Here is a 26,028-nt window from a genome sequence, read left to right as displayed (position 1 = left end):
GTACAGTGTCTAGCACATAGTAGGTGTGCAGTAAGTATCTGTCAACGTGATAAATTCATGAGTGCCCTATTGAGCAATGGAGGTGGAGGTGGGCTTCTGGTCCCTGAGAATTCAGCATGTGTGAATTCAGGTTAGGCCCACTTAGCAGGCTGCACCTGGCCCAGATTATCACATTAGAGAGGCATGCCCCAGAGACAGAAAAGATTTGGGGTTAAGACATCTGGTCTTAACCCCTAACCCTGACCCCAGCTCTGGGGAAAGAGTCTTAAGGAGGTGACCAGGAGAAATTGCCACGTGTTCTAAAAGACATGGGATGAAGGGATCCTGGCACAACTCCCTGGGTCAGCATTCTGGGTGGGCTAGGGAGCAAGCCCGTGGTTCCGGGCGACCAGAGGCACCAGCCATCAGCACATTAGGGGAGCTGAGAGCATGACCTATGTTATCTGGGTGCTGGTCACTTATCCCAGCTCTAAGGCTTGCCAGCCTTGGCAAATTTCTTCACCTAAGCCTCAGTTTTCTTGCCAGGCTCTGGTCACCTGGCTTCATGATCTCATTGTCCTCTCATGTGCTGGGCAACTTTGCACGCATCAACCTTTCTGAGCTTGTCTTATCATCTGCAAAATGGGGATGAACATGGCATTTATCTTCTAAAGCCATTGTGAGGGTTCTGAGAGAGAATGCATGACAGGTGCTTAGCTCAGGGCCAGGGACCCAGTACGCACTCTGGGAATATTCATCATTACTATTATTGCTGCTGCTGCTGCTGCTGTTACAGAAAAAGCCTTCACTGAGGCTGTTGCCCAAATGCTCCAGGTAGGTGCCAGCTGAGGTGAGGGGTCTGGGGTTGAGAGGACATTCCATTGGTACCTGCCCCTTGGCAGTTCTCCAGTTTGATTTCTCTTATGAACTGGTCCTGGAAGCTGAGGCTGGTAGGGCCTGTTCCTCTCTCCTGGTGACAGAGGTCAGATCTGCCTCTGCTGCAATCACCGCTGAGGATATCCTCCTGCTGCCTCTCAGCCTTCCTGGGACACTGTGGGCCCAGGCAAGCCCATTAGTTCATTCATTTGTTTAACACGCATATGTCAGGTGCTGTACCAGGGCCTGGGAATGGTGGTGAACAGCATCATCTTGTTCCTGTTCACAAGAAGCACATGGGGTTGGGGCATGAGGGGAGATGGTGATCAAAGCAACATGGGAAAAAGTGCATTTATTTTAACTGTGATAGGGGCCAGGGCTTGGTCTAGGACATTCCCCGAGCTAGTGACTTGTGGACCGTGGACCAGGAGCTGAAGAAGGAGGAAGAGAAGCTATTCAAGAAAATCCCTCCCTTAAAGCAACCACCCCTTGGGAAGGCTGTGATGACCCAGTGGATCCTCAGGCTCTTCCTGGCCCAGTCAAGTGGTCAGATTAGAGAAGATTAAAAACAAACACACCCCAAGTACATAGGCTCCTCCTGGGGTCTACTACCCCCACTTATGTTACCTGGACACATACCCATACAATGTCAAGTCCCAGCCCTAACCCTGGCCCCAGCTCTGGGGAAAGAGGACCAGTCTTAGGGAGGTGACCAGGAGAAATTGCCACGTGTTCTAAAAGACATGGGATGAAGGGATCCTGGCACAACTCCCTGGGTCAGCATTCTGGGTGGGCTAGGGAGCAAGCCTGTGGTTCCAGGCGACCAGAGGCACCAGCCGTCAGCACATTAGGGGAGCTGAGAGCATGACCTATGTTATCTGGGTGCTGGTCACTTATCCCAGCTCTAAGGCTTGCCAGCCTTGGCAAATTTCTTCACCTAAGCCTCAGTTTTCTTGCCTATAAAATGGGAGCAATAATAATAACACCAACCTCATCGAATGTTTAGGGGGACTTAGTGAGATAATACAGGAAGTGTCCTGCCACATAACGGGCACTAAACAAACATTAGTGCTATTATATATTCTTTTATTCGCTCCTTTAACACAGGATTCTGCCAGTTTGGGAACCCAAGACCCAGAGAGGCAAACTAACTTGCTTAGAGTCCCACAGTTAAAAAGCAGAGGAATCAGGATTTGAAGCCAAGTTTCTTTGACTCCAAAGCCTGTGCTCTTAGGAGATGAAGGAGGGAGCAGATCAGTGGCTGCCTGGGAAGAAGCTAAGGTCCTGTTGAATCATATTTTCATGGATACAAAAGATGGGTGTAAATCTTTCTGGGGCTGAGGGTGGAGTACACATCTTTTTCTAAATGTGGGAGTCAGGCAGGGCTCCCACTGGACCCAGTTGCTCTAGCCATGAGGGAGTCAGAGCAGGAGGTGGGAGGAAGAGAAAACCAGTGGGGGCAGGGGGCAACTGAGTCCCAGGGCTGAGGCCACTCATGGAGCCCTGGCAAGTCTTTCTTGCCAGCCTGAGCCACAAATCTCTGCTCATTCTCACCCCTAGGAGTTTGTGGCACCTCTTCCCTTTTCCACCTCATCCTGGGACCCCTCTTTTCTCTCCTCCTCCCTCCTGAATGCAGTAATTCCAGCTAACAAAGCGACCGTGGCTACTCTGACGTGTGGGACGACGATGCTAGCCAGGCCCTGCCTGGTCAGTGTGCCAAGCTCGGCTCAGGCCCCTTCCCACGTGCCAGGCGCTCTGGCCCTGCTCTCTGCTCCCTCCCCAGGAAAACCCAAGCAGCTCTCATTTTTGAGACAATGGAATTAAACAGCTATGAGGCAGGTGGAAGTGGGGGAGTGGTGTGAGGGTAGGGAAAAGTAGAACCTTCCTGAGCCTGTCCTCCCTCCTCTCCAGCTCTGGAAGGATGAGCTGCAGACCAGAGCTTAAGAAGGAAGGGGCGGGGGGAGTTGGGGAGGGATAGCATGGGGAGAAATGCCAGATGTGGGTGAAGGGGAGGAAGGCAGCAAATCACTGTCACATGTGTACCTATGCAACTATCTTGCATGTTCTGCACATGTACCCCAAAATCTAAAATGCAATTTAAAAAAAGAAGAAGAGGTCAGACAGGCTGCAGAGTGTAAAAGGGACTTCCCTAAAGGCCTCAGGTTTGAGGGTGAGCTGGCATGGTCAGGGAGAGGCAGTGTCAGCCCTGCTTTCCCCACCCTCTGGCAGGCTCTGGAGTCAGTCAGACCAAGTTTGAATCCCGACTCTGCCACATGTAAACTGTGTAAACTTGGGAGGTCACTTAAATTTTCTGAGCCTCAGTTGCCTCATTTGTTAAATGGAATTAATAAACTCTCCTGAACTTTGTTTGGATTAAAAAAGATAATGAATGAAAAACACTTAAGCCTAGGGTCAGACACATAGCAAACACTAGATAAATGATCTCCCTCACCGCCACAGGGGCCGCTGGTGCTGTTACTGATGAGGGCTCTGAGCCATGGCCACGCACACTTTGGCTGGCCTCCAGGGGACGATCAGCCAGGTCTGCTGGGGAGCCTTCCTCCCTGCCTGGTCCTGCTGATAAAGACACCAGGTCCTTGGGCCTGATACAAGAAGAGCAGACGTCTTGCAAGGCGGAGTCACCATCACCTACCTCATTCCCAGCACCCCACCCCCATCTTACCGGAATGCAAGGTGTCCTGGCTAGCCTGTGAGGTGGGATGGGGACCCTTTAGCTAGAGGCTGCCTGATTCCTCCTCCTTTCCTTTCACTGCTTCTCTGCCTTTAACTTTTCTCTTTGCCAATGCCAGAGACCTGCTTTCTTATGCCAAGGAAAGAAAGGGGAGGAGGGAGGGGGTTGGGGGAGGGGTGAGGAGATGGAGGATGCGCTCCAGTGTATAATGAGGAAGGGGCTTCTGCTGTCTTTTTAATGTAAAGTTGAAATTGGTGACATTGGGTTGTGTATTTAAGACATCTGTCCCCATGCTCTGCCACTGCCTTAGGAAAAAAGCTGCTCTCTGCATAATAGAAGAATGGAAGCTTTAATTAAAAAAATAAAAGTTTTATTAAATAAATAAGAAAAGAAGTTTAATAAATAAAAACTATTACATGACAACAGAGTCTGCGGTCCCACTGGCCACCTGACCACTCATTTCTGCACTGGGGGCTGTTGCTCCCATATCCTGGCCTGTGTCCTCCTGCTCTGTGGGACGCAGGCTGTGGCTGGACCTGGTAGAGGCCATGGTGTAGACTTGGGCCCCAGCTGTGGGTCAATCCTGACCCTTGGCCCTTTTGGATAATAGCAGCCTGAGCAGGGGGCCCTTGAGAACTAGGATCACCAAAGTCCTGGTCCTGAGGCAGGATCTTTTCAGCTCCTCCCACAGGTGGAGCCACACCTCTGCCCCACCCAGTTGCTCAGAAGCTGGAGAGGAAAAAACTCTGGGTCTCCAGACAAAGGTCTGGAAAATCCTTGAGGACCTGGATGCCCTGACTGCTGCCCCACCACACTTTGGGGCGACCTCCACCCAGGCCGTGGCAGGCACCCTGGGTGGAGGTCGGCCCCAATGTCCACACAGCTGCCTCCGGAGCTGGCTGATCTGAGCTGCGATTAGGCTGGAATGTACCCAGTCCAGTTCATGGTGATGTGGCCATGCTGGCCTAGGGAGACTGTCCGAGGGTCTGGCTGTCCCAGGTTCCTCCTGCCTTGAAGGCTTGTGATTTCTGGCCTGCCCACCCACATGACTCCCCTCTTTCCTCTGCCTACCATGCCCACCTTTCTCAGCAGCCCTCACACCCATAGGCTTCCCATGGCCTTGTTCATTTGTCCCCTCCACCTGAAAACCCTCCCCTACACCTGTCATCCCTCTTGCCTCACTTATTTCTATTCTGTCTTTCAGACTCCTCCAGGGAGCTTTGCTGACCCCTCCTCAACTCAAGCTGGGTTGGCTGCCCCTCTGATGCCCTCTCCAAGTTCCCTAGTGCTCCTGTATCTGGTGAGCATTATGCTGCCTCCAGAGTACTTGCTTTGCAAAGTGTCTGTCCTCTCTCATCACTGCAGCTGCCTAAGGATAGAAACTGTATTATCTCTGAGTCTTGATACATAAGATCTGCGTGGGGCAGATGCTCAAATGGAGTGGACCAATGAGTGGTGATTACACTGTTTACCTGCGGATGGAGTGGGGAGACTTCCTGTTCGCAAGTGCTGTTCCCACAGCTGAGACTGCCTCTCTCCTCTCTAAGCCCTGGATTTTAGGTCCCCTTCCTCTTCTACCCACGCTCAGGCTCCTTGTCATAACTTGATAAGGGCTGAGGGAGGTGGTACAGGAGATGAGTTAAGCATGGGCCCACGTGCCAGCTAAGAACCATTGACCCAAGCTTCCTTTTCTGCAAAATGGATAATAACAGCACCTTCTAAGTTAGAGTGGCTATAAGGACATAACGAGCCCTTTCCCTCCCCCTGTCCACATTCAACAAGGGGCTACATTCTTTCCTGAAGGTCTGTGATTGCGTCTGGAGGCAGGAGGGCAGCTCTGGCCTCTGGCTGGCTTGGCATTCTATTTGCAGCCATTCCGTATCCCTCATCCCACCCCACTCCCTCCCTATGGCCACCCCTCTCCACAATGCAGAAGCCTTAGGTACCCTGGGACTTATGGCTGTGTTGTGTAGGGGAAGCTCCTGGAACAAATGAGTGGTTGTGTTTGGTTCTGGACTTAGAGGGCACCTCTGGCTTTATGGTCTGTCCTTGGTCTTATGCTGGCTTCCTGCCAGGTTCCAGGGGTCTACATCCCTGGAATTACTACCTAGGCCCAAGATGGGGAATAGAGGCAGATAACCCAGGTGTCTGGGGCTATTAGCTATCAGAAATATGGAACCTGACAGCAGGTGAGCTGCCACTTCCTTGCCCTGACATCTGGAGGCCTTACTGCTCCACCCTCAGGTCGTCACCTCTAAGGCCCGGCAGATATTTGTGTGAAAACAGAATGAAATTGAGTGAGGGTAGAGACCAGCATGGCACCCACTCTTTTCCTTCAATGCTCCTCCTTCTCTCAGCTCAGGGGCTTAGAAGTATGGTATACAGGGGAGATGGAAGGTATGAACCCTAGAAGCAGACAGGTCTCAATTTTAATCCCAACTAGCTGTATCTTGTGACCTTGGGCAAGTGACTTCATTTTTCTAAGCCTTGTTTCATAAGCTACAAAATGGGGATAACAATGGCACATATCTTTTAGAGAGTTATAAGGATTAGACAATTAAATGGGATTAAATGACTAATTAATTTTAAAGGACTATATAATAAAATTCATGCATGTACACACATTAAGTGAACAGTAAATGGTGGTATTACTCTTATTATCTGTCCCTTGCTACGTTTGTAGCATCTATCCAGGGGACTTTAATGCTGTCCAACCTAACAGAGTCTGAATTTGTTTAACATTTACAGTACCTCAGAGAGAAGCTCAGTGAGCTCCAATGAGAGGAGAAAGGTAGCCACTGGGTTCTGAGCAGGGTCTGCCACCCCCTTCTGAAACTCACCCGCTGTCCAGGGTTCCAGATGGTCCTGCTGCTGTCCTTACTTATTCCAAAAGCTTGGGGAGGTCTTGCTTCATCTTCCCACGTGGGAAACTCAGGCAAGCAGGCAGCCCTGCCACCAAGGGACCAAGTGCACTGGCCTGGAGGCCAAGGGTGTTCCAGTAACTAGAGAGCAGGGATGGAGTGGGATGAAGGCAGAGTCAGGAGAGTGAGAACAAGGGTCATACCTTTGCTTGGATAGCTTTGCTCGGTGCCACGCTTCAGGCTTTCCAAAGAGGATTCTCAAACTTTTCTCTCCATAGAAATGGCTCATGGGCAATGACATTGGGAGCAGAGGAGGCCCCTTTTTCTGTGCTGTGGTCTCAGTGGCAACCAGACCAGTGTTGTGGCCACCCTGAATATGGAGTGTCTGAAGAAGGGAAAGGGGGAGGCTGAGAGGCCCAAATCTGCAAAGGCCAGGGCCACAGGAAGAAAGCAGGAAAAAAGCGCTTCCCAAATTCCTAGGTTCTGGCCAAACTATGTAGAGCAACTCAAGGGTTAATACCCATCCCACCCCACCCCCATTAGTCTCACCCTCATCTGTAAAGAGAAAAGGAAGCAAAACAGAGACCAGGGCTGCCTGAGGTGATAGGTGGCCTCCTCTGTTGTGGTTGCTGCTGGATAACCTTTGGCACTGGCATGGGTACTGTGTGCCAGCTGAGGGACCCTGGCATTCCCGCGCAGGCCACCCTGGAGTTCTCGCCTGGTGAGATCAAAAGGTATGAGACAGAGGCCATGCCCAAAGAACTTAGGCCAGTTGGTGGCCTTGGACATATTTGCTCAAGGCTGAGGCCTGGGTCAAGCTCCCAGCATTGCACAGCACCCTCCCACCAGCCCCCAGCTGTGGGTAATGTTGGCACCCTGGTGAGAAGCTGGCCCTGCTGAGGGATCCTATACCCTTGCTCAGGAAGAATAGAAGGATCCTCAGCCTTCTCTGAGCCAGCCTATGGTGTGTGGGCCTTGCAGGGGCTGTCTCTTGCTCAGGTACTGGTATTCCCAGGAGTGGCCTTTGGCTGCATGGGTGGCATAGTCCTTACCTGGAAGCAGGGCAGCCTGCCCCATCCAGATCCAGGCTAGAGTGTGGAGTAGATGAGAAGTCAAAGCCAGGCAGGGCCAGGCATCTGGAATGGCCGTTTTGTTGGATGGGTCCCAGGGCCAGGGCTCTGCTGCCCAGGCCCTGCTACTCTTTTGAGGGGTGCGGGGTGGGGGGGGGGACTTATCCTAGCCAGGCCTTACAAATGAGAAAGCCAGAGAACCAGTGGAGTGGAGGCTGGGGGATGGGCAAGGTTTTTGAATGTGAATGTGCCAAACCTCTTTGATCCTCTCCTAGGAGTTCTTTTATTAAATGCCCCAATCCCACCTCCTCCTCCAATGGCCCATGGAGCACAGAAGGCTGGGACTCAGCGGCCCCACAAGCCTGAAGTCCCGCCCCTTAGCTGGCCTGAAAACTTTAGTGGGGCACTAGAACCTCCTGTCGCCAATCAACCGGCAGCAAAGAGAGATGCCGGGACATCTTCAGAGAGGGAGGGACCATGCAGAAGGGCTGGCAGATTTCCTCTGTGTGGAGAATGAGGGATAGGGCCCAGGAAGTGGCCTTCTCAAGGGTCTATGGCCATGTTTCAGGAGAAGATAAGCACCAAGCCAGGTTCTGCCAGGTATATGCCAGGGTCCTGCACCTCCCATGGTCCCTCCCACTCAGCTGGGCTTCCGTCTCCTGGCCTTTCTACAGGTGCTCAAAGCATCCTGTGATTCTCTTTATCATGGCTTTTAATTCTCTGCTTGCCAAGTGGTTTGATTAATGTCTGTGTCACCTATGGACCATGAATCTATATGTTAGCATTCTGAGGATGGCAGGGGCTATACTTGTCTTCATCGCTGTCTGCCCAAGCACTTAGCATTCCCCAGGGCTTAGCACACAGTAGGTACTCAATGTACATTTTAGTGAATTAATGAATGAAGGAATAAATTCCCCTATCAAACACCATGAGCTCTGAGAGGGCAGGAATTGCTTCTTGTTGGTTTTTGTATCCCCAACCTGTAGCCCAGTGCCTGGCGCAAAATAGGTTCTTATTAAATTCTGTGGGATACTCACAATTTATGTATCTCTTCTGGTAAGAAACGGGTCCCTGGCAGGGATAAGAAGGTGAAAGGGCAGTGCTAACAGGAAGAGGGTGAGAGGTGAGGTTTGGGTGGCTGAACTAGGGTGCTCTTCCAGGCAGGTTTGGGTGAATGGGGAAGCTCTGTGGGAGCCACTCCTGGTAAGCACTCACCTATGATAAAATTTGAGGAAGACACAATCCGGCAGCAAGTTCTAGGCCAGAGCCAGAAGCCATGGCCACACAGGCTGTTCACCCACCCCATTCCCAGAGCCTCTTAAGGGTGGGGACTGGGGGCAGGTCTCCAACAAGTGCCACTCTTTAGACCTGAGAGTCCTGTGGTCATGTGAGGCTCTGGACTTCAGGTCACTCCTTGCCATTGCAGGGCCACGGAGTCTGAGACACACATGGGAACTGAAGGACAGAGGGAGTGGGAGTGGTGCTGGGCTTGGAGTCAATCCCCTGTACTGTCAGAAAAGCGTCAGTGCTGTGTTCTGGGAGGTGAGGCTCCCCTTGGGGCTGCAGAGTCACTGAGGGCCTCTAAACATGGGATCAATTGCTGGATCTACTTTTGATGTCTGGATGAATTAGGGAGGAGATAGCCTTCTAGGACCCAGGTTCCAGATGCTAAACAGATTTAATGTCCGTAGTTTATAACCCAACCCCACATCTCAGAGTCTGAAAGACACTTAGGTTATAAAGTGTCTCATGGACACCCTGGTGAATGGTGCCCTCATCCAAGACTTCCCTCCCTCAATGATTTGAGCATCTATCTAACAAACCCTGAATGAAAATAAGGACTGACACATATATCAGACCTGGCACTCTCTGTGCGTAAACCTATGCTGAATGTTAGGATTTGAAGCCAAAGCGTACATGAAGTTTCAGAATTAACTTTTAATTCTTGCTTTAAGTTGAAAACAACAACAAAACAAAACTCACCAAGTCTAACCAAAACAAAACAAAACAAAATGTGGGTGATTAGCAACAACTAGTTTTGAAACAGCAGACAAGCAGAGAGGTGCTGTTTCAAAAACGTCCCAGACATAAACTTGCCTTCCTTTTACTCAATGGTAGAAACTTTTACCTGGAGTGGATACTGACTAATATGTGGACACACAGGGGATTTTTTTTTTTTTTTTAACACAGGTTTATCCCCAACTCTGGCAGTTTTTATAAAGGCTCACTCTGGTTCCAAATAACAGAATTTTTCTGTGGAAACTGCATCTCAAGCTGAACGATCTCCAGCAGTGCCAAGGCCCGGGAGCAGGTCTCCGTCCTCAGCTGTCAGCTTGTTGGCTGCAGCCCCAGGAGACCTACCGATATTTGGTCCTCATCAAGAGCTGACCCGGAGCGTCCATGCATGCAACCGTAAACCCACTCCCCCCACCCCATTTTGTTTTCCTTTTAAACCTAACCCAGCTGTGGCCACTGTGCCGCCCAATGGGCCTGTGTCGTGGAGGCCCGGCTCAGGTCCGAGCAGGCAGAAGCCCGCTCCAACAGGTGCAGAGCGCGTACGCGCGGCCGGCTTGGGGCCACACAGCGCCCTCCCCCTCCCGCCCCCCGCAGATCGCCTTGGGTCTCTCACTCTGCACCTGGCCCAACTCGGAGCCCGAAGGCACAGAGAACAGTGGGAGGTGAGAGGGTACAGCGGAAACAGAGCTGCGTCTTCCTCGTCCCCTCCTTAAATTCCAGCGTCCTCCATTCGCAGTGCCCCGGGTGCGGCCTACTCTATCACCCTCCCCAAAACCCAGGTAGCCAAGAGAGCAGAGTCGGAGCTGCCAGGAGGGCTGCGGAGGGGCGGGAAGGGAGCTGGGTAACCCGCTGGGCAGTGCTCTATGAGCGGGGAGCCAGGCGCGCCAACGTCCCGCCCACCTGTGCGGGGGCACGGCGCCTTCCCCTGCCCCAACCCCTAGGCTTGGGTGTACAGAATCACCAAGAGGGCCTGGGGGCGGGGCTGGAAGTCGCTGCCCGGCTGGGCTGCAGTGGCAGAGGGAAGCTGCTTCTTCCCTGGCCGGGCCTCTCCTCTCCCGAGCGCCTGGAGTCCGAGGAGCTTGCGGGCACCCCATTCGCCCCCTGGCGGCGCCGGGGACAAGTCGCCGGGAGCCGTCGTAGCTGCCGCCGCAGCGGAATGAGCTGTCCACAGCAGCACTGGGTGCCGCCTGAGGTCACGCAAGAATCTGGCGGGAGGCTGGGAACTGGGGAAGCAAGCCGCCTTTGGGAGGGATGGAGAGAGACGATAGAACAAAGCTACTATGAGATCTGGGGGTTCCCCTTGATCCACATCTTCCAATTCCTGCATGGGGTTCTCCACTAGTGTGGTGACTAATACCCAGGGATCTCATCCTGAGTGGTCATCCCTCCACCCAGTCTCCCTCTGTTCTCACCCTTTCTAGAAAATGTCCCCTTACCTCCCCTCCTTCTGCAGTGACTTGACTATGGGCCTTAGCAGGCCCAGCCACAGCCCGGTCCTGCCACACCCTAAGGAGCTCTGAGACAGGGCCAACAGGTCATTAGGAAAGGAGCAGCATTCAAAATGGTGCTTTGAGTGCACATTGGGAGCATGGCATTGCCCTTGGCCTTATGGGAAGTGGAAGATGTTGACCTCTTGGTGCTTCTAATCTCAGAAAACAAACACACTCAGAAGACAATGGCACAGCAGTGGCCTGGTGGCTGGAGCCTCAGGGGAGGGCATGGTGGGGATGGGCTGGAGTATGAATACTGGAGTTATCAGAACTTGCTAAGTGGACAGGATTTGGAAAGAGAAAGTATTCCTAGCCCAATCTGGAGCATAACAAGTGCTGTCATGAGAAAGCAAGGGGGGCCAACCCCAGAGGCCCTATAAAATATCTGTTCCTGCAGCACTAGGGACCGGGAAGGAGGAAGAGCTGGAGGCTGCAAGCCCCTTTGGGAGGCAGCAGCAGTAGGCTGCTCTGAAGTGATGGCTGAGGCAGGGAGAGGAAGGCTGCCACTTTCACAGTCCTGAGGGGCATGTCTGCAGGTAGGGAAGCAGGGTTCCCAGGCCCCTTCAAGAGGTTGGGTCATATACTACCAAAAAAAAAAAGACAGAGAGAGAAACATTGGTCAGACTCAGGTTTTTGTTAGAAAGGAAGAAGCTGGGGCCGGGCACAGTGGCTCACAACTGTAATCCTAACACTCTGGGAGGCCAAGGTGGGTAGATCACCTAAGGTCAGGAGTTTGAGACCAGCCTGTCTAAAACAGTAAAACACCGTCTCTACTAAAAATACTAAAATTAGCCAGGCATGGTAGCATGTACCTGTAGTCCCAGCTACTTGGGAGGCTGAGGCAGAAGAATTGGTTGAATCTGGGAGGTGGAGGTTGCAGTGAGCCCAGATCGTGCTACTGGGCTCCAGCCTAGGTGACAGAGTAAGACTCTGTCTCAAAAAAAAAAAAAAAAAAAAGCCAGGTCATGGCAGGGGAGAGGGAGTAGCCCCAGGCTAGGTACAAAACTGAAAGGACTAAAAAAGAGTGAGGCAGGGATAGGCAGAGGTGAGCCAGTTGTTACAGATACTGAGGCAAGTAGGAGGACCAGAAAAACCTCTGGGGAAGAAGGAAGCCAAAAGGTGCCTGTCTGAGGGACCAGCAGGGGGCGCAGGGGCCTCCGAACTTCAGGCTCACCAGAGCTGGCTTGAGATGACAGTCTGGGGGTCTATTTCTGCCCCATTTCCCATTTTACTTTCCCTGCCAAAGCCATCTCAGGTAATTGGGTATATTCCCTTCCCACCCAGCTTCTGGCTTTGTACAGAACACATGGAAAACCCACAATGAACCTGTCAGGCCTCGTTGTGTCCTCCAGCCCAAATCTGTCCAGGAAAGGTCACGTAGGAGTGTTTGCCCTAGTGTTTGTAGTTGCCCTAGTGTTTGATGTAGGAGAGCCATCTTTCTGGCAGCTGGAGACAGACAGACCACTGGGTCCTGCCTCAATGGCAGGTCTCTCCACTTGGGTCTTGGCTTCCAGAAAGGCTTGTCCATTTCTGAGGCCGGGCTGCTTCATGGTAATTTCCCAACCTGACTCTGAGGCAACCTTTGATAGGGTCAAGTCTGGAAGACAGACTGAAAAGCCCAGACACTCAAGCACCGGCTATGCTGGCACTTCCATAGGGAGGACTGAGGCAGCCAAGACAATAAGCTGAGAAAGTTAGGGGCTAGCTGTTTAGAGTCAGCAACCGCAAAGAGGGCTTTGAGCAATGGGACTCCCCTGCAACCAGACCAGCAGGACAGCTGTGAGGTGCTTATCAGGTGTGGTGACCCTGGAGGTGGCAGGGAACAAAAGGAAAGCAGTGTCACCAAATCCCACCACAGTGATGGATTTGTCTGGGCAGTCCACAGGAGAGGGCTAGCACTGCCATGGGGCCCAAGGAAGCACCATGTGGAAGAAGAATCAGGGCCAAAACTCTTCTGGGATAAGTCTAAGGTGAGGTTCTGCTGTGCACAGCAACAGGGGCCAGGGAAGGAGGGAAAGAGGGTCCTGGCCTAGCAGTATAGGCCCATACTCCTTTGCCCAGGGCAGGTTTTGTTTTCTTTGCAGTTAAATTACAGCTAAAGGAAAGACTACATTTACTTGTGCTTTGCTTGAATTCCTCTGGAGTCAGCCACTCCTACCTTCTCCATCTTCTGAAAGGGTCCTAGGTTAAAATAGGGAGGATCATGCCTTACTTACTCAAGTATGATGCTCATGTGTGGGTGCCTGAGGGTCTGTGTCCCACATGGCCTCTGCTACCATCACTTCTCTCTCCCTTGGAAGAGGCCCCAGAGGGGAACATGGTCTCCCAGGGACCTTTCTCTGCCACTCCTTTCTAAAATTTATAAACACAGTTATCAATTTCTAAGTCCTGGCCATGTGTCAGGCATGGTGGTAAACATGACCACTGTGGTCAAGCATGTCAGATGCATGACCTCATTCACTCCTCACAGTAGCTCAGAGGCCCATCAGCCTGACTCCTTGGCTGGTTTCGGTTCCCAACCGCAGCCAGGTGCAAGGGTTTGAAGTCTGTTCCCCAGAATGATACACAGAACACAGTTCAGTCTTGGCGTCACTCACTGAGTGGCTGCTCAGTTAATATTAATTAACTCTGAGGACAAGCTGCACTTTGACTCACCTCTGGCTAATTAAATAAACCTGCCATGTAAATCAGCAGAGGGAATAGAGAGACATTAGGCTGTGCTGAATGGAAACTGGGCTCTCAAGGGTGAGAGTGTTGACCTCCAAGCAGAAAATCTACCTTGGTCTGCTCTGGCTCTCTTCAAGTTCTCCAAGACTAGGGCCAGAGTAGTATCAATGAGGAATAACCCTGCCTCTCAGAAAGCCTTGCTCCTGAAGTCCTGAAGAACTGAGAGGAGGGAATCAGTGTTTGAATGCCCTTGGGTACCACTGGCCCATGATGACATAAGGGTTCTCTAAGGAACCAGGACAGAACTGCTTGGCCTTCCCTCTCCCCTCTTCTATACCATCCCCATCCCAAAGGCATCATGTCTTGATGGTCCTGGGTCAGCTGGGGGAGGCCTAAGGCCCATGGAAAAGACATGGTGTGAACGCCCCTTCCAGCCATGCCTGGCAGTTTTGGACTTCTGGGGCTGGCAGGTGCCTCGTTGTGCTCTGCCTCCTTTCTGCTCCTCCCTGAAGAAAATGAGCCAGGGCAGTGTCCCAGGCCTTCTGAAGGTCAGGCTCTTTCTGACCAACTAGAAGACCTGGGCAGGCCACTTAACCTACCCAGGCCTTGTCTCTTCTTGGCAAAACAAAGAAATTGCAATGTCAGCCTCACAAGAGGGCAGAGAAGAGTCACAAAATATGTAAACTGCTGCCCACTGCTTTGCACAAAGTAAGGGCCCAGTCAGTTGTGGCGATTCTACGATGACGATGATGATGAAGACTGTATGGTCCATAACAATCAATTATATCTCCCAGTAATGCTGGGCTGTCTTGAGACATACCTGAAGTAGCTACTGTCATTGAGCCTTAAACTGTCACTTTAAAGGGAGCCTTTTCCTATATGTAAAAGAGAGAATACCATCTTAAAATAATGTCTATGAAGGTAACATGTAAAAATAAAATAAGTAAGGTAAGGGTGAAGGCAAGGGGAGAGTGAGAAAGGACACATGGGTAGAGCAGGATGCCTGCATCCCTTCCCCTCCTATCCACATCTCTCTCTACAGCCACCTGGGATCCCATGCCTCTCAGAGTCTCCATCCCTCTTCCTCCCCTGGGCTAATGTTTGGAGCACAGCTTAGGGTAAGGGCCAATTATGGGTGCCTGTAGCTCACAGTAGGCAGTTCCCCACTATGTCCTCTCCTATGAAGAGATGCACCTGTCACCATTGTGGGCCAGCAGGAGTCCTGCAGAGTTCCCAAGAGCTGGCAAACGGGCACAAGACAAACATTTACATTCAACACTTTGGAACAGATCAAATGTGGTTCTCAAAAAGCTCAGACTTGCAAGCTTTGGAGAAGGCCCAGGTTTGGCTCCCTTTAACTCCCAAACAAATTCTTGTGGGATGTTGCAATTACTTGTGACAATCCCTCTCCCTGCCTGGGACTTTGATTTCAGATTTAGACATGTAAAACTGAGTAGTTGGCTAGGTGTTAAGCAACTTGGGGGTTGGGGTGGGGACTGGGGAAAATGTAGCACGTTGTGTTTAGAAGAGAGAGCTTGAGGAATTAGATGCTGTAGCTGTGTTACCAGAACTTTTCAGCCACTGTGGCAGATTTTCTGTCTCTGGAAATTGGTCCCTCTGCTGGGGAGTGGCTCATTCTGTCTTTTGAAATACAAATTTCTAGAAATTATTTTCTGTGATAGTCTTATGTTAGAGTAACTTTTCAATCACTGTACAAATTCGCAGTCTTTACCCTGAAATCTTGCCCCCTGGAAAAGTAACAGATGAAGAAGGGTCAAGGCTAGGCAGAATATTTTAATGGTAAAAGTGTGTTGACCTGGCCTCAAAGGAGCCTGGAAGCAGGAGGACGTGACGCACAGAGAGCCAAGTAGATGTGGAAATGAATGAGAAAAGTGTGTCTGGGTGTAGGGACTCTGGGCCCTTCTGGATCTGCAAAAGGCTTTGGGCAAACTTCCTGTGTCTTTACTTTGCTATTGGTACCTGGTCTTAAAGCACATTCAGCCTGTTGGGGAAACTTCAACCCTGTGTTGGGCTCCTGTTTCCTACTTTTTGGCTGCTGCTACACCTGGTCTGAGAGCCCATACAACTTTCGTTCTGACCCTTTTGGCTTTCACATTGGCAATTACACAATGGATACTGCGGTCCCTGAAAGGGATTTGAGTGAAGAGGCTAGGGCCTTCTTGCTTCACCCCTAGGCTTTTGGCAGTTAGCCTAACCTAGAAGCCTGACTCTTGAGGCTGGTATATATGACAGAAATAAGGGAACAAAAATGGCTAGGAATTCCTAGATGGCCTGTGGAGTTCAGTCTGTTGGCAAATCTGGGGTATAAGCACTTGCCTTTAGGGTGGGCAGATGTCATAGAATCACCAACACTGCCATTCCCCTTCCACCCAAATACCCTGTGAACTCTTGACTCTTCTCTCAGGATATCACTGTGTCTGGACAAAGCTTAGAAATTACATAAAACAATGTGAGGGAGAGAGAAGGTCAGCATGAGGGTTTTTGTTTTAGGTCAAGCGGGTTATCAGGGTAGTCTAAATAAAGGGAAACATTAGGCTGTCCGATTCTAGAATAGAAGTATTAGAATTCCTGGGGGAACAAAAGGAGAAGGGAGATCCTGAGAACAGGATGCGAAGGCAGGGGAGAAAAGAGATGTGACAATCTCCCAGGAGTTCTTATAGGTCGTGGAAAGATAAAGCTCAGAATTCCTGAGCAGAAGCAAATGCTCATTTGTTTAATCCATTTCTAGATGGGAGGAGGGAATTAGTAAGCTAGGATCATAGGACATTACCATACAAGGGTCTGGTGGCTCAGGGAACCAGCCAAGGGAAACTGAGGGATGTAGGAGTCAGAAAAAGAAAGAATATCTTCCCTGGGGGGCCTCTAAGAACATAGCCAAGACATTCTGTTTCTGGATGAGAAGACTCAATATTGTGAAGATATCAACTCTCCCCCAGCTTTTCTATGTAATCAATAAAATCTCGACCGCAGTCCTAATAGGACTTGTTAAATGAAACTTTACAAGCTGATTGGAAAGTACATCTGGAAGGAGAAAACATGTGAGAATAGCAAAATGATTTTTGGAGGAAAAAAACAAAAGAAAAATATGCTGCATCGAACCATACCTAAAAGCTACATCAATTAAAATAGCATGGTTGGTAGAAGAATACAAAAAAGTTCAATGCAACAGAGAATCCAGGAAGAGCCTCATGTGTATATAGGAGCTTTGATTATGAGAAGAGTAGTATTTCAAGACACTGGGGAAAAGGATGGCCTATAGAATAAATAACTCTGGACAGCATGCAACTTTCTGCAAAAAAAAAGAAAAGTTAGATCCCTAACTCACACCATTTATGAAAATAAATTCCAGGTGGGTTAAAAGACTAACATAGAAACACAACTATAAAAGAAGTATAAGAAAATACAGGAGTATATGTTTATTATCTAGAGATAGGGGAGACTTCTTTAAGAACCATAAAATACAAAGCCATAAAGGAAAGGAGTAATATATTTAATTACACCAAAATAAAAAGCCCCTGTATAACCCAAGGCATTAATAAGGGTAAAAGAATGAGTTGGCCTGGACTGAGGGGTGGCCCATTATGCCAGGGAGCCTGTGAGATGAGATGGCCTTGGAGGCCTATCTGCTCCCTCACAATTCCCTCAAAAGAAGTCAGGATTTGAGAGGAAGCAAATAAATGCCAGAGGGTAGCCATTCCCCATTGTCCATCATCCGTAGGGCCCTACAATCAAGAGATAAGTCATAGTTATCAAGAGCCAGCTCAAAATGAGTGGCTAAGTGGAGCAGGGTGCAGGAGACAGTAAAGCAAGGTGGAAGGAGTAGAAACAATTTTGCTGGCCTCAGGGGAGGAGCAGGAGGAAGGGCTGCCTCTTTTAGAAATCAGTCTCCAGTCCTTGGGCCCATCTTTCAGTGTGGATGTGGTACAGGCAACTGCTCCCAAGACCTCATTTTCCCTGAGTAGGGAGTTTTGGGGAAAGCATATGGGGGAAATGTTAGCCTATGTGGGCTTTAATAGTCTCCATGAGACCCCCTGAGCTCTGTGGGGATCAGGGCTGTCCTGGGATAATGGCCTCTGCCCAGACCCCCAGTGGCAGTGTTGATAGATATGCTCATGTTCTTGGGTGGGCTTGCATGGTCTGATAGTTCCAAGTCAGAAAGAGGCCTTTGTCTTGGAGACATGACTGTTTGATGTCTGGAGAAGGCCCCCAAAGCAAAGTAAAACTGTTGTCCTGTGGAGGCTTTACCAGCCAGCTTACCCTATGGGGATCAGGCTGCTTCCTGGAGAAGCCAGGGAATTACTGCACTCAGCTACTCTCAGCCCATACTTCCCACTTGTGAGCTGACTGAGCTCAGAGGATGTTTGATTCAGGTAGGATGGCAGCCACATTCAAGTCTTAGGAAACCTCTGTGGCATTCTGATGCCATTGGGTAAACTGCATTGAGCACATGGACCTGGGGTTGAGAGAAAGGGAAAACTTGCAGCAAGGGATATCAATGCCATTTTCTAATATGAACAAGGGGATATAACAAAGAATGATGGTATTGATAAAAGCAGAAGACAGTACCAGGACTGGCCAGAATTGAAGCATAGCCTCAGTGATGGAATCACATTCCAAGAAGCATCAAACAATCTCACGGACCCCAGTCTGACTTTCAGGAATACGGTTCAGGATTTGGAGAGTGAGGATTAAGGAGTAAATAAGCACAGCTGAGGATAAGATCAAGGTACCTGACCCCTCAGGAAAGGATGGCACAGGGGTAAGGAGAAATCACTGGCCCCTGAGAAATTTTTTAAAAATGGACTGTGGAGCTTAGATTCATTGTCTCTAAAAGGAAAGGTAACAATTCCTTTATATAAATGCATGAACAGTGGCCAAGTACCAACTGTGTACCAAGTATTCAAGGGAGGGCAACATAAAACAACCTTTGCCGGGCGCGGTGGCTCATGCCTATAATCCCAGCACTTTGGGAGGCCGAGGTGGATCATGAGGTCAAGAGATCGAGACCATCCTGGTCAACAAAGTGAAACCCCGTCTCTACTAAAAATACAAAAATTAGCTGGGCATGGTGGTGCGCGCCTGTAGTCCCAGCTACTCAGGAGGCTGAGGCAGGAGAATTGCTTGAACTCAGGAGGCGGAGGTTGCGGTGAGCTGGGATCGCACCATTGCACTCCAGCCTGGGTAACAACAGCGAAACTCCGTCTCAAAAAAAAAAAAAAAACAACACACACACACACAACCTTTGTGCCTCCTACAATTACTACTAGCAACACACACCTAGTGAAGTCACCAAGCCCTGATCCCATCTCTGAGATGACACCATATCAGTCCACTTATTTGGCACAAAGTATGTCAGTTTGAGTACCTTCTAATATGCAACCAAATCTCAGGGAAAATAGGGGATATTTAGCAAGCTCAAAAACCCCAGCCTCCCAAATGGATATGGGAGGCTACAATTAGCCAACACAGGTCCAATAAGGAGGGTAGCTGTCTCCTCTCTCAATGCCCAAGCAGTATCACTTCCAGGACCTTTTTCACCTAATGATCAGCCAGGTTGAAGGGTGTTGTCTTTTAGAGACCCCATGGAGGAAGATGCTGTCTTTACTCTCAGATCAGACCAGTGATTCTGAACCTATGTGGACTGTGGCTCCCCTTGAGAGTTTTGATCAAAACTATGAATCCTTTTCTCAGAAAAATGTACACTGTACATACAGATACAATCTTGCATAAAATTTCAGGAGCTTTAGATCCCCAAAAGCCCCAACTTAAGAATTCCTGCTAAAGACAAATCACTCCTTTTCTTACTCAAGAGCTGTTTCCTGGGGCTGATTAACTGCCATCTTACATGTCCAATAGGTAAGTGAATATTCAGCATTGAACTCTAGTCATCCCGTAACACTGGCAGATGGCCGGGTCTCTGCTGTTGCCTGAAGCCAGAAGGAAGCAAAGCCCCTAGACTGAGACTACATTTTGTTTTTCAAAGAAGTACTCTCCTCCACCTCCACCAGAAAACCTCAGACACCCCTGGGCTGGAACACAGACACAAGTGACAAGCCAAAAATAACTCTGGTGCAGTATACGACTACATCTGTGAAGAGCTATAGACTGGGCTCTTCTTGGGCTGGTGGCTCAAAGCTGAAATGGAGAGTCAGATGGGTCCTCCTTTAGCTAAATGTAGACTACCTGATTGTTCTACAGAGGCACCTGCCTTTTTTTTGTTTTCTTGAGACAGAGTCTTGCTCTGTCACCCAGGCTGCAGTGCAGTGGCATGATCTGGGCTCACTGCAACTTTTACCTCCTGGGTTCAAGCGATTCTCCTGCCTCAGCCTCCCAAGTAGTTAGGATTGCAGGTGCCCGCCACCACACCTGGCCAATTTTTGTATTTTCTATAAAGATGGTGGCCAGTCTGATCTTGAACTCCTGACCTCTACCTGCTCTTTTTCACTGTCCCTCTATCTGGAATGTAGTGGCTGCCAGAGGCTATGCCCTTATTAACTATTTAAGTTCCATATTTGTTTCATTTTTCCAATAATGATGATAGCAGCATCAATGATTAAACAGTGATACTGAGCAGTACTCTGTGCCAAGCACTATGATATAAGCTCTTGGCATAAATTATTTCATTCTCCCCAAAATCAAATGAAGTAGGTACTCTTGTTATCTCATTTACAGATCAAGAAATGAGAGTAGGAGAGACTTAGTAGAGTTGCTTAAGGCCACAGAGCTAGTGAGAGAACAAGCCTGAATTTGTATCTAGGCCGGATTTCAAACCAGTACTTTAACCTCCACTCTCATGCTCCTTCCCAAAAGACCAATACTCAGACAAAGGCCTAGGAAATCCTCCAGAGTGATAATCTCCAGAGTGAGGGCTCTAGTTCTTGCTTCCCCTTCCCCATCAGCTGTCTACCATTGGCAGCCTGGTTCTCAAAAGGGACTCACTTTAAGGAGAGTTGGTTGGAAATCCTCAAAATCTATCTCCTATCTCTGCCTGACTTTGCTGTTTGAGTCCGTACTCTACAGCCCTAAATTTATCTGGTAGCCTAAATTTATTTTAAACTCAGCTCAGCCCAGGAACCTTATTTCTGTTCAGGTTTAGAATCAAGGAGAAAGACTCATTTCTATTTTACCACTGGAATGTTGTTGCTGGGGGGTTAGTTGTCTAACCCATGTTTTGTTTTGTTTTTGTTTTTGTTTTTTTGAGACGGAGTTTTGCTCTTGTTGCCCAGGCTGGAGTGTTATGGCCCCATCTTGGCTCACTGTAACCTCCGCCTCTGGGGTTCAAGTGATTCTCCTGCCTCAGCCTCCCGAGAAGCTGGGATTACAGTTATGCACCACCACATCTTGCTAGTTTTATATTTTTAGTAGAGATGAGGTTTTTCCATTTTGGTCAGGCTAGTCTCAAACTCCCAACCTCAGGTGATTTGCCTGCCTCAGCCTCCCAAAGTGCTGGGATTATAGGCATGAGCTAACGTGCACAGCCATCACTCCAATTTTAAATATTTGGTGTGTGTGCATGTGGAGTGCTGAGGAACAGAGAGTAGAGTAGCCCAAATTTGGTAAAGTGTCACCAATGGTACTGGTGCCCTATGGGGACCAGGATTCTCTAGACACCTCCTACCCATCAGTATTTGGAAACACGGCACATCACTTCTAAAATAGCTAGTCTCCTCCCTTTCCTCAGTTAGTGGATTCCAGGGAGAATGAGTGCCCAGATCACCAAGAGAAAAGTGCAGAAGTATGTTGCCCATTGTATGTCCAGTGGCCAAGGAGTCCCTATGTACATGCTGAATGGCTAGAGCCTCAACTGGGTTTTGGGAGGCAGTTGGGGGCAGAGTGGGCATTAAGCTATTGCTGAGTCCAGGGTTGCCTGTCCTTGCTCCAGAGCCTCATCTCTGAGATGAAATAGGGAGAGGAGATGCTGGGCCTACACAGGGGTGGGAGGTGCAGGAAGCTAATGAGGTTGACTGCAGATGAGGAGATCATCTCATCTTCAAGGTCTCTGTTCTATACCATGTGTAGGATAGAGGAGAGATAAAGCAGTAATGACGGTACCCACCTTTGAAGTGGATGAGGAAGTCAGCCCCAAAGGGACAGGTGACTCCCAAAATTGTGACTCCCAAAAATGGCCTGGACTCACTGGAGTCCAATCATTTTGTCATCAGATGTTTACAGAATGTCTGCTGTGTGCCAGACTCATATGGGCACTGGAGATGCCATGGTGAATCCTGCTCTCAGTGCCAGACCATAAACATAAAAAAATACATGAGCAAGACAATGTGGACAGTGATAAGCACTAGGAAGAAAACTGAAACAGAGCAGTAAGGGAAAGTGATTGGAAGGGACCACTTCAGTTTGGTTGTCAGCAGAAGCCTCTTTGAAGAGAGACCTGAGCCTTGATTATGAAAAAGGGCTAGCTATCTGAAGGTCTGGGGGAAGTTAATTCAAGGAAGAAGGAAAAGCAATGCCAAAGGCCCTTAGGTGGCAGTGGGCTCTGTGCATTTGAAAAACAGAAATGAACAAGTGGGTAAGAGGAAGGAGAGAAAGCTGGAGAGCTAAGTAGGGCCAGATCATAGATGCCTTGTAACCATAGTAGAGAGTCAGACTTTTATTATAAGGGTAATGGGAAGCAGGGAGTGATATCATCCAATTAGAACTTTTTAAAAGATTACTCTAACTGCTGGATTACACAGGGCAATCATGGCAGTAGGAGGACCAATGAGGAGGCGGTTAGGTGAGAAAATCGGTGTACATCATTTGTCATCCAGACCAAGATACTTGTGCAGGTAAACAGGGGTGCTACAAATAATTAAGCAGGTACAACAGGCATAACCAGATGGTCTCTGGCAAAGTGGGACATATGGACACCCTGGATATGACAGACTAGGGCAGTGGTTTTCAAGGTGTTTTTCCTAGATCAATAGCATTAGCATCACCTGAGAACTTGTTAGAAATACAAATTCTCAAGCTCCTATCCCAGACCTTCGAATCAGCAACTTGGAATGAACCCAGTGGTATATGTCTTGACAATCCCTTTAGGTGATGCAAGCTAAAGTTGGAGAATCACTTGAGCTAGAGTGACAGTAGTGTAGGTGATAAGGTGTGGCCAGACACAGGATATAGTTTGAATATGAGGGGTGAAAGAAACTAGAATGTGGAACCAGCTCTTTTTGTTTGAGTGATGTATATATGGTGGTGTCCTTTACTGTAATAAGAAGGACTAAGATGGGAAGAGGAATGGGTTTTCTGAGGGGATTAAGCTTTTGTTCCTGATAAAGTGAGAATGCAGACACAGGCCTTTCTTTCCTGGGCCACCTCTCAGAACAAGGAAACATTCTACAGTCAGAGGGCAGCCAAGCTCTGCAGCTTTGGGCACTCTTTTCAGAGTCAACCTCCTTCTTATGAGTCCCTGAATTTAGAGAAGGAACTTTTTCCCAATGAAGTTGCTCTGAGTACCAGTTCAAGTCATGGCCCAAGAATGACTGCAGAGAAAAAGTGGAGCACTGCCCTTCGAGTCAAATAACTGGCTACTCAGGTGAAAACAGTTTAAGAAGGTACAGTTTGAGATGTTTTTATCTAGAAAATAAAAGTCTGTGCCCCGGCTTGAGAGTTCTTTTGGGAGACCAAAACTTGCCCATGACAAAGCTCTGGCTGTGGTCAACATAGCCCAGCTAGGACTGTCAGGAAGTTCAGCAGTTTAAGCAGTTGTGCTCTGACACACAGCTCCTACCTCCAGGAGGAATCAGGTTTCTATTTGGTCCAGGACTCCTAACCTGGCACCCCATGCCTGAGCATTTGGGTTTTGCTCAGAGCACATGGGCTACGGTTGCAGTACATACAGGGAGTAGAAAGCCCTTATCCCTGTGCTGTCTGGTGTAGGGAATGCAGGCCCTCAGTGACATCCAACAGTACACAGATGAAAGGAGAAACAGGGAGTATGTGGCCATGTCTCCTTGTAGTGGTGCTAGAGCAGGTGGAAGCCAGAGATGGATGGACAAGCTCTATGTTCCACAGCGAGGATTCTTAACTTGGACCTTTGGGGATCTGTGATGCAGTTGAAGAGAGCCTCAAGCTTTCATCAGATTCTCAACCCCGAGACTCCAAAAGAGATAAAGAACCTTTGCTTTAGAGAGCAGTGATGCTCACACTTTAGTGTGCTTCAGAATCACCTGGAGGGCTTGTTAGAACAGGGATGCTGGGGCCCAGCCCTAGCGGTTCTAATTCAGTAAGTTTGGAGTGGGACCCAAGAATATAAGGGGATGCTAATGTTATTGGTCCAGGGGCCATGCTTTGAGAACCATTGCTTTAGAGGATACCAAAAACCCTGAGGAGTCCAAGTTCAAATTGTGATCTTTCCTTTTCAGACAGGAGTTCCAACAGATGCCATAGCCCTTGAAACCACCCCAAGGTCCCAAGGAACTTGAGATTTTATTTTTGGAAGAAGCCCCTGGAGAATTACAGACTCTGGACCTCTCCTTGAGGTCAGGAAACACCTGGGAAACAGCATTTTATAGGGTGCAGGAAAATGCCTCCAGAAACTTAAAAGTCCAAGCAAAACTGAGCTGAAAACTACATGGCTTTCTCCGGCTGATCCAATTGCTGCACCAGTTGTGAACAGTGAGGTTTTGAGAATCTGGGCAGACCCAGATCCTTTCCTAGAGACTATCTCCTGATCCTTGTTGTTGAACTTGTATCTGAAGCCACATGGGCTAAGATAGGAGGTCTGCTCTAAGAAAGAAAGGGTGTCTGCTGTAGGATAGAATCTGGGCATAGGAAGGAAATCAACAACTCAACTAGACAGAATTCAAGAGGCTCATCCACAGAACTCTTTGATCAGGTCATTGTGGTAAGGGGGAAGAGGTAGGAATAGTACTCAGGGCTGTGCTTACTTTAAGTGAGAGCAGTGGAGAGAGGCCTGGTAGGGCCATCTGCCAGCTTCCTTCAGACCTGCTCTGAGTAAGTCATTCCCCCATGAAAGGGGAGGGGGAAATGAAAATGTGGATCCATTCATGAATCAACCTCTGAAGCAGGAACTGTGGCTTTTGAGCTATGCAGAAGAATCCTCCTTTGCTCAAGGTAACATTGGCTTTGACACTGAGCTATATACATCCTTGGGTGAGGCAAAGTCAAAGTCAGGGAGACCCTACAAATTAAGAGATGAGGAAGCAACTTGATAGAGAAGGCAACATATTAGAGTGACAGAGACTGTGGATGTGCTTTGCTATCATCCTACTTGGACTTGAATCCTGACTGTGGAGTTCTGGGCATGTTATTTAATCTTTCTGTGCCTTAGTATCCTCATCTATAAATTGAGGGTAATAATAGTGCCTATTTCACAGAGTTATAGTAAGAATGAAGTAAAATAACTCAGCTAAAATGCTTAGCCTGGTGCCTTGAATATTTTAAGCACTCAATGTTTAAAAAAAAAAAGTGTGGTGAGCATGAAAAAATTTGGGATGGTGGCAATACAGACCTACCTAAGTGACACTGGCAGAAACAGAAACGAGCTATGTTACAGCTATTGCTAGTCTCCGTAGAAGGCTGACAGAGGTCTGAGGTGTAAGATGAGTATGCAGGGAAAGCCGGGATGCCTGTGATGGTGGGGTTAACTAGACAACCCTGCTAGCTGTAAGGTAGGGATATCCTATTCCTTTAAGCCCGGCAACATTCAATGAGTTTGTTTTGTGACATTTTCTCACTGCCAACCTAAGTGCCAAATAGCCTAATGTGAGGAAATCAAAGTGAATGAAAATCAATATTGGTAGGAAAATTGTATTGATGTCATTGGAAACACTCTGAAGGTTTGCAGTATTTAGGTAGAATCCCCATTTTCAGGAGAAAAACTGTGGCTCCTCCTCCTGAAGTTCTAGAAGGTGGGGTGGGGTTGCTGAAATAAGAACAGTGGAGGTGAGTGCTGGCCCTGAGGTGACCTAGCAAGCAAACACTGAAAACGAGAACTCTCTTTCCTCTGGTCCTGAAAGATCAGGACCTCTTTCAAAGCTCAGTACCCAAGACAAAACAGTCCTGACTGCTTAGAAATAAATTGTTACTGAGACAAGAAAAAAGAGAGTTCTAAAAGCCATGCAAAATAGCCAAAATAAATGATATAGCACATGGTTAAATTTAAGTTTACATCCATTGGAGCTGGAGGTAGGAAGAGACAGCCAATTAAATCTTAGAAAAGAAAGACTGAAGAAAAATGATAAATAGTTATGTTTGAGCATGTTGGGTTCTTTTCTTGTGGACATTTAATCACAGTCCTATTTGGAGTCTTTTTTTTTTTTTTTTTTTTTTTTGAGGCGGAGCCTCACTCTGTCGCCCAGGCTGGAGTGCAGTGGCGTGATCTCTGCTCACTGCAA

At 48.8% G+C, this 26,028-nt stretch overlaps 1 long non-coding RNA gene across 3 annotated transcripts in view; it reads right to left on the bottom strand.

Moving 5' to 3' along the window:
* Positions 1-26,028, bottom strand: part of LOC108589703 (uncharacterized) — a 47,346-nt gene that overhangs the window by 12,626 nt on the left and 8,692 nt on the right. For all 3 annotated transcript variants that reach the window (XR_004738242.3, XR_013531127.1, XR_013531137.1), the window contains exon 1: positions 868-26,028. This exon is cut by the window's right edge and continues 8,692 nt beyond it. This is a non-coding gene — a long non-coding RNA (uncharacterized LOC108589703). The remainder of the gene's footprint in view (positions 1-867) is intronic.

Source organism: Callithrix jacchus, chromosome 2 (genome assembly GCF_049354715.1).
Source record: "Callithrix jacchus isolate 240 chromosome 2, calJac240_pri, whole genome shotgun sequence".
NCBI classification, from domain to species: Eukaryota; Metazoa; Chordata; class Mammalia; order Primates; family Cebidae; genus Callithrix; species Callithrix jacchus.
This window is presented reverse-complemented; position numbering and strand designations above follow the sequence as displayed.